We start from the raw sequence: 8,163 nt of genomic DNA, 5'->3' as shown, positions 1-8,163 counted from the left end.
CCGAACACTATTTAATTCGATTATTTAGTTTAGGGTTAAAAGTGTAAAATTTGAAAACTTATTTTAACTTAAAAGAATTTAAAATTTCATTTAAAAGGTTATGAAACTTGAGGGACCAGAATGAAAATAATTCAAATTATATTATTAAAATACCCAACCCTAGCCGCCCCCCTCTCTTCCTCGTTTTTCCGGCCCGGTTTTCCGGCCACCGAAAAAACGGCTCCGGCCGCCTCCAACCTTCCTTTAAGACTTTTTTTTATATAAAATAAATTATATAAAACTCAATTATCTTCGTAAATACACCCTAACAACCTATTTAATTATCGTATAACAACCTATAAATCGCGATTAATACCCGTGATCCTCGCCGGAAAATCTGGATAACCAAATCAACGAATTAATGCGTATACGCTCCACCCCGTAGTATAAATAGAACCCAAACCTTCGTCACAACTTGCTCATCCTCTCCAACCCCCCTTTAATACACAGATTTTCTGTAATTGGGAGATTCTTTAATTTATTTTCCGGCAACCGGGTTTCGACCAAAATGATACATTATAAGGTAATTGTTATATGCTTTTTAGTGTTGATGAACCAACAAACAAAACCCCTAAACTTAATTGAGCAAACATGGAACAGAATCACCAATTGAAATTCTAGGGTTCTTCTTAAAGAAGATGAACCTGAAGTATATTATATATATATATATATATATTCTTATGTTTTCAATGAATGTAAACTCAGCTCAACTGGTTAACGCGTATGGACAACATCGAACCCGGGTCACGCATGCCTTCCTTCTTTTTTTTATATAACATGTTATTATTTAACCAAAATTATTAGAAACTGTTATTATATTTAAACAAGGGAAACCAAGCATAAACGAATGTTCACCCTAGCTCAACTGGTTACACACTGCACATGTAAACCTCAAGACCCGGGTTCGAAACCCGGGTCAGCCATATTCCTTTTATTTAATTTTTCACCTAATTAATAAATCATTTTTAATCATTAAAAATCAAAATAAATTTATAAAAAAAACCTTTTTAAATTAAATAAAAATTATGTAAATTAACTTTTAAATATAACTCACCATCTCACCCTTAAAAACCAAGTTTCTCGTTTTCATAAGCCGCTATTAAAAATCATTTAATAATTGCAAAGTAAACTTTAATTCTCTAAAAATCGTTTTGTTAAAGCAACAATTATATTTTCGACTTATAAACAATAGTTCAAGCTTTTTGAACATATAAATTTTGTTTTCTCGCCATTAAAGTGCTTAAATTGTATTAATAACCAAGTCGTCGTTAAAACATAAATAATAATATAATAATCTAAGAGCCATAAGATTCGTAATAAAATTATAAAATAATGACTAAATTCTAAAAATTATTCGTGCAATTAATCAACTTTAGAATCCCGTTAGAATAGCCGTTAAAAGTCGTGTTTATTCTTATTTATAGTTCGTACGGATTGACCGCTTCGGTTTCCTTTGACGCCTTCAAGTTATTCTTATTCCTTTTTCACAACTACTAAGGTGAGTTTTTCACCACCCCTTTTTAATCTTTTAATGTTTTGGGGTAGCATATGTATCCTTATGAAAAATTCAAGCATTGTTTCTTCTATTACAAAACTACAATTCGTATATGGACTTGTGTGTTACTTGTATTACTTGCACGATTGGGAAGCCTCATTAAGTATGATCATACGCCCCCCTTTGCACTCTGGTCCATTTGTACCGAGTGGAAAAGGGCCTCATTATCCAAGTACGTTGGTTGTTACCAATTGGAAATGACCTTACTTGCGCGATTATCCAAGTACGTTGGTTGTACCAACTGGAAAGGACTTGCTCGTTTATCACATGTCTATGAATTGTATGGTTTTTATGTACGTATTTAAACTGTGGAAACTCACCAGCTATATTTATAGCTGACCATATTTTATACATATGTTACATGTACCGTGATTAGAGGTTGAAGTATTGAAGACACTTAGATTACTTAGGGTATTTCAATAAAAGAACTATTGTGATGGTTATGTTTTGGTTTGAACTTGTATTGTTACTTTCGAACTTGTGTTACTTGACTTATTAAATGAATTAATGTTATTATGGTCACTTAATAGTGCCACGTGTGTTTGAGCAATCTGTACGTCACACTCGGGCGTTTCCGCTTAAGCCGGGGTGTTACAGATTGGTATAAGAGCCGTGGCTATAAGATAGGACATTAAACGTAGTGTTCTAGTTTAGCTATAGCTTAATTGTTTAAATTGTTTAGGTTGCATGATTATAAAATTATGTGGGCCTTTATTTGATTGTTTGAACGCACTTACTATTATTGCTATATTGCTTAATTCGTTTACGCCTCATGTACACAAAGCACACACAAGTCCAAGGCTTATGCCTAAGCAAAAATTTTCAAAATTTTCAAATCAATTTCTATTATGGTGTTCCGATAATTCTCTGCATAAAGATGACTCGTCATGGCGGGTATGTACTAACTGGAAGGGGGACGTGCTTGTTTCCCGAACTCTTGACACCAAGGTTCGTGTAACCTAAGGATAAGCAATGCGCATAAATCCCAATCAGTTTAGGGACCTGGTTGCTTACCTGGATAGTTCGGGAAGGGCATGAAACTTATTAGGCCAAAGCATACTACACCAAACGCCATACGATTCACCACTTTATGTTTTCAACCGTGATCATGTCCTCTTTGTGATAAGGATATGGTTGCACTCTTAGGGGTCATACAAGTTATGGTGGTTCATGCAACGTGTGACTCCGACCCTCTATGTTTTACAATGTGTTTTAATCGAAAGTCTGTCAAGTCGTGGTGATACACGAATAGCTAGCTTTTGGTTCGATTTACTTTCGAAATTTCAATGTTGTGTTGGAACACAAGAGTCCATGGTGGTTCATGAAAAAAAAAAAAAAAAAAAAACTCTAAGTTTCTCACAACACTTATTGTATTTATGATTTTTATATTTTAACAAACGTTACAAAAGATTTATTTTCTTTATGTATATCATGCACTATTCCAAGTCTCACGATTTTCGTCACCCTTGTTCGCAGAATGGCTTCCCGCAACCTTAAGCGTCGATCATCTAGCAGCAAGATAACCTCCCAGATTACCAAGCACTTGACAGCGGTCCTCCCTAATATCATGACCCAGATGCACCAGAACATCATGGTCAACGTTAACCCTCCTCCTCCCCCACCTTCAGCTCCCGTTGTAACCTACAAGAACTTTACTGATGCCAAACCTACCAAGTTTAATGGAACTCAAGGTGCCACTGCCCTACTTCAGTGGTACGAAAAGATGGAAAACGCGTTTTACCAAATTGAATGTCCTGATGATAAGTGAACCCGATTCGCTACAGGTATGTTCGAGGAAGGCGCACTTACGTGGTGGGTCAAGGAAAAGTCGACTCGTGGTGTTGAAGCTGCCATGGCCTTGCCATGGAACGAATTGAAGGATCTTATGACCCAAGAGTTTTGTCCTCCAAACGAGCTCATGAATTTGGAGGCTGAGTTTTGGAACCTCAAACAAGAGGGCGGTGAGCACTTAGCTTACACCACCCGTTTCAACGAGTTGAGCGTGCTGGTGCCGCATCTTGTTACCCCTACCTCGCGTGCCATCGAGAAATATATTAGGGGACTACCAAGGCAAATCCAAGATAGTGTCTTTAGTAGTTCGCCTAAGGAACTTGGAGATGCGATTAAACTAGCCGCAACCCTAACCGACAACCATGTCAAAGCCGGGACTTTGAAATTAAAATCATCCAAGAAACCGATCGAAAGACCCGCTGTTGAACCCAAAGAACCCAAACCCGAATCATCCAAACCCGCATACTCCTCCCACAACCGCAACAAGAAACGCAAGAACTACGCGCTAACCCAACAACCCACACCTTCAACCCAAGCCAACCCCATGCCACCTCTCAAGAAACCCTATGGCGGACCTCACCCGTTTTGTAGCACCTGCCAACATCACCATCCCGCCTATGCCTCTTGCCGAAAATGCACCCGTTGCAACTGTTACGGGCATCTTAGCCCCACTTGTCGTGAAACCACCATAGCGACTCCCCCGAGGGCTGCTCAACCAAATCCCCGACCCGTGCCATATGCCCAACCCGTTAACCAAATGCGGGCTTGCTATAATTGTGGTGAACTTGGCCACTTTCGTAGTGCGTGTCCACGACTCGCAAACGTGAACACACTTCGGCTGGCTCCTGCCCCACAATTCCAGCTCCAAGCTTACCAAGCCTACCAAGCAATTCAGCCACAAGTTCCTCAATTGATGGCTAATAAAGCTCCACCACTGCTAGCTATTCAAGCACCTGCACTTCATGAGGCTCAAGCCGCTCAAGTCGCTCAAGCCGTTCAAGCTCCTCAAGATAACCATGGGCGTGCTTTCATGATGAATGCCCACCAAGCACAACAAAACGGCGATGTGGTGAACGGTACGTTTCTTGTAGACGACCACTTTGCTACCATTTTATTTGATACCGGTGCCGATATGAGTTTTGTGTCTTTTGAATTTGAGTCCTTGCTTGCTAAGCCCCGATCTAGACTTAAGAGCTCACACACCGTTGAAGTAGCGAATGGAAAATCCGTGATGATCGACTCTGTTATTCGAGGTTGCAAGATAAATCTTAATGGCCACACGTTCTCAATCGACCTCATCCCGATGCAATTGGGAAGTTTCGACATCATAGTAGGCATGGATTGGTTGTCCTCTCACCGTGCCGAAATTGTTTGCTTCGAGAAGATAATTCGTATTCCGACTGCCGATGGTCAAACCCTTCGTGTTATTGGTGAAAAGCCTTCTCCTTCGAGTCTTAACCTCATAACGTGTTTTCAAGCCCAAACATACTTGCGCAAGAAGTATGTAGCGTTCGTGGCTCACGTTGTTGAAAAGAAGGAGAAAAAGATTGAAGACATTCCGGTTGTTCGTGAGTATCCCGAAGTGTTTCCCGATGACGTTTCTGGTCTTCCTCCCGTTCGAGAAGTCGAGTTCCGCATCGATCTTGTGCCTGGTGCAACTCCGATTGCGAAGGCTCCTTACCGTCTTGCACCCTCCGAGATGCAAGAATTGTCTACCCAACTCCAAAGAACTTTCGGAAAAAGGGTTCATTCGCCCTAGTTCGTCTCCATGGGGCGCACCCGTTTTGTTCGTCAAGAAGAAAGATGGTTCCTTCTGTATGTGTATCGACTACCGCGAGCTCAACAAGCTTACGGTCAAGAATCGTTACCCCTTGCCTCGCATCGACGATCTCTTCGATCAACTTCAAGGAGCTTCTTGCTTCTCCAAGATTCATCTTCGTTCGGGTTATCATCAACTACGCGTGCATGAAGATGATGTACCCAAGACCGCCTTTCGGACTCGATACGGACATTACGAGTTTAGGGTTATGCCCTTTGGGTTAACCAATGCACCCGCGGTATTCATGGACCTCATGAACCGCGTGTGCAAGCCATACTTAGACAAATTCGTGATTGTCTTTATTGATGATATCCTCATATATTCTAAGTCCAAAACCGAGCATACAAAGCACCTTCATTCCATCCTTGATCTCTTGAGGAAGGAACAACTTTATGCGAAGTTCTCAAAGTGTGAATTCTGGTTGAGCGAAATTCCGTTCTTGGGGCACATAGTAAACGAAAAGGGTATTCATGTTGACCCCGCCAAAGTTGAAGCCATCAAGAATTGGAAGACTCCAACCTCTCCTACTGAAGTTCGTTCGTTTCTTGGTCTCGCGGGTTATTATCGTCGCCTCATCCTTAATTTTTCCAAGATTGCTTTGCCCCTAACCGCTTTGACTCACAAAGATAAGCCTTTCGTGTGGGGGGCAAAGCTAGATGAAGCATTCCAAACTCTCAAACGTATGCTTTGCGATGCGCCAATCCTTGCTCTCCCCGAGGGCAACAAGGACTTTGTTGTCTATTGCGATGCTTCTAATCAAGGCCTCGGTTGTGTCCTTATGCAACGAGGTAAAGTCATCGCCTACGCTTCACGGCAACTCAAAGTTCATGAAAGGAATTACACGACGCATGATCTCGAGCTCGGTGCTGTGGTTTTTGCGTTAAAAATTTGGAGACATTACCTTTATGGCACAAAATGTGTGGTATTCACCGACCACAAGAGTCTTCAACACATTTTTGACCAAAAGGATTTAAACATGCGGCAACGTCGATGGGCCGAATTACTTAGTGATTACGACTGCGAAATTAGCTACCACCCCGGTAAAGCGAATGTTGTAGCCGACGCCCTTAGCCGAAAAACTCATGTCAAATCTATCTTGCTTCATAGTGTGACCGTCCAAACCGATCTCCAACTCCGAATCTTTGAAGCTCAACATGTCTCTGTCACCGAGGGTAATATGCACGATGAAATGTCTTGTGGCGCTGAGCTTCAACTCGAAACCAAGCGCAATGGTTTGTTGTATTACCTTAATCGTTTGTGGGTTCCCAATCGTGACGATCTTCGTACTTTCATCATGGACGAAGCTCATAAGTCGCGATATTCTATTCATCCCGGTGCGGATAAGATGTATTTCGACGTATGGTCCACATTTTGGTGGCCCGGTATGAAGAAAGACATTGCATTGTACGTCGCAAGGTGCCTTACTTGCGCTAAATTTAAGGCCGAGCATCAGCGACCATCTGGTTTACTCGTGCAACCGCACATCCCGATTTGGAAATGGGAAGATGTGACCATGGATTTCGTGTTTAAACTTCCAACCACTCGAAACCGCCACGATGGAATTTGGGTTATTGTTGACTGTTTGACTAAGTCGCGCACTTCATTCCGATCAACGAAAAATTCTCGGTTGATCAACTCGCTCAAATCTATGTTCAGCGCATCGTGTGTCGTCATGGTGTACCCTTGCGTATTATTTCCGATCGTGATAGTCGTTTTACTCCTCACTTTTGGTCATCTTTGCAAACCGCGTTGGGAACTCGTTTGAACCTTAGTACCGCCTATCACCCTCAAACCGATGGGCAATCCGAGCGGACGATTCAAACGCTTGAGGATATGCTTAGGTCTTGTGTTTTGGATTTTGGTGGAAACTGGGATTCTCATCTTCATCTGATTGAGTTCTCCTACAATAACAGTTTTCATACGAGCATCGGTATGGCTCCATTCGAAGCACTCTACGGTCGCAAGTGTCGTTCTCCGATTTGTTGGAATGAGATTGGTGAAACCCAAATCACCAGTCCCGAACTTGTCCAAGAGACCACTGATCGAATCGCACAAATTCGACAAAATCTCTTAGCCGCTCGTAGTCGTCAAAAGAGCTACGCGGATAATCGTCGACGACCTCTCGAGTTTAATGTTGGTGATCGTGTTCTTCTCAAGGTATCTCCTTGGAAGGGTGTTGTTCGTTTCGGTAAGAAAGGCAAACTATCTCCTCGATATGTTGGACCCTTCAAAATTCTCAATCGTGTTGGAAGCGTGGCCTACACTCTTGAACTTCCGTAAGAACTCGCGAATATTCATCCGACGTTCCATGTGTCGAACCTTAAGAAATGCTTAGCCGAGGAAAATCTCCACATACCACTTGACGAAGTGCGCATCGATGAGTCTATGCACTTTGTTGAGAAACCGGTGGAAATCATGGACCGCATGGACAAAGAGACCAAACGTAGCCGTATACCTTTGGTAAAGGTTCGTTGGGAATCTAAACGAGGCGCTGAATTTACTTGGGAGCGGGAAGACCAAATGCGAACTAAGTATCCCCATTTGTTTGATACGGATTTTTTTTAACCTAATTTCGGGACGAAATTGTCAAAAGTAGGGAATGCTGTGACATTCGTCAAATTTCGATTCGTATTTGTATTTGTAAACCCGACCCGATGGGTCGTTTCGATGTATTAAATGTTTTAATAAAGTGATTCTCGACATTTAATGTTCATTATTCGTTGTTCATTGTTATAAATTCCCGAGCCTTAACGTACGAGTAAACGCATAAATAATCCAAAACCGAACACTATTTAATTCGATTATTTAGTTTAGGGTTAAAAGTGTAAAATTTGAAAACTTATTTTAACTTAAAAGAATTTAAAATTTCATTTAAAAGGTTATGAAACTTGAGGGACCAGAATGAAAATAATTAAAATTATATTATTAAAATACCCAACCCTAGCCCCCCCCCCCCCCC

This window comes from Bidens hawaiensis, unplaced genomic scaffold (assembly GCF_021521415.1).
Source record: "Bidens hawaiensis isolate Kalapana, Puna unplaced genomic scaffold, B.hawaiensis_p1.1 tig00002525_1, whole genome shotgun sequence".
NCBI lineage: Eukaryota > Viridiplantae > Streptophyta > Magnoliopsida > Asterales > Asteraceae > Bidens > Bidens hawaiensis.
Note: the sequence above shows the minus strand (reverse complement) of the source record.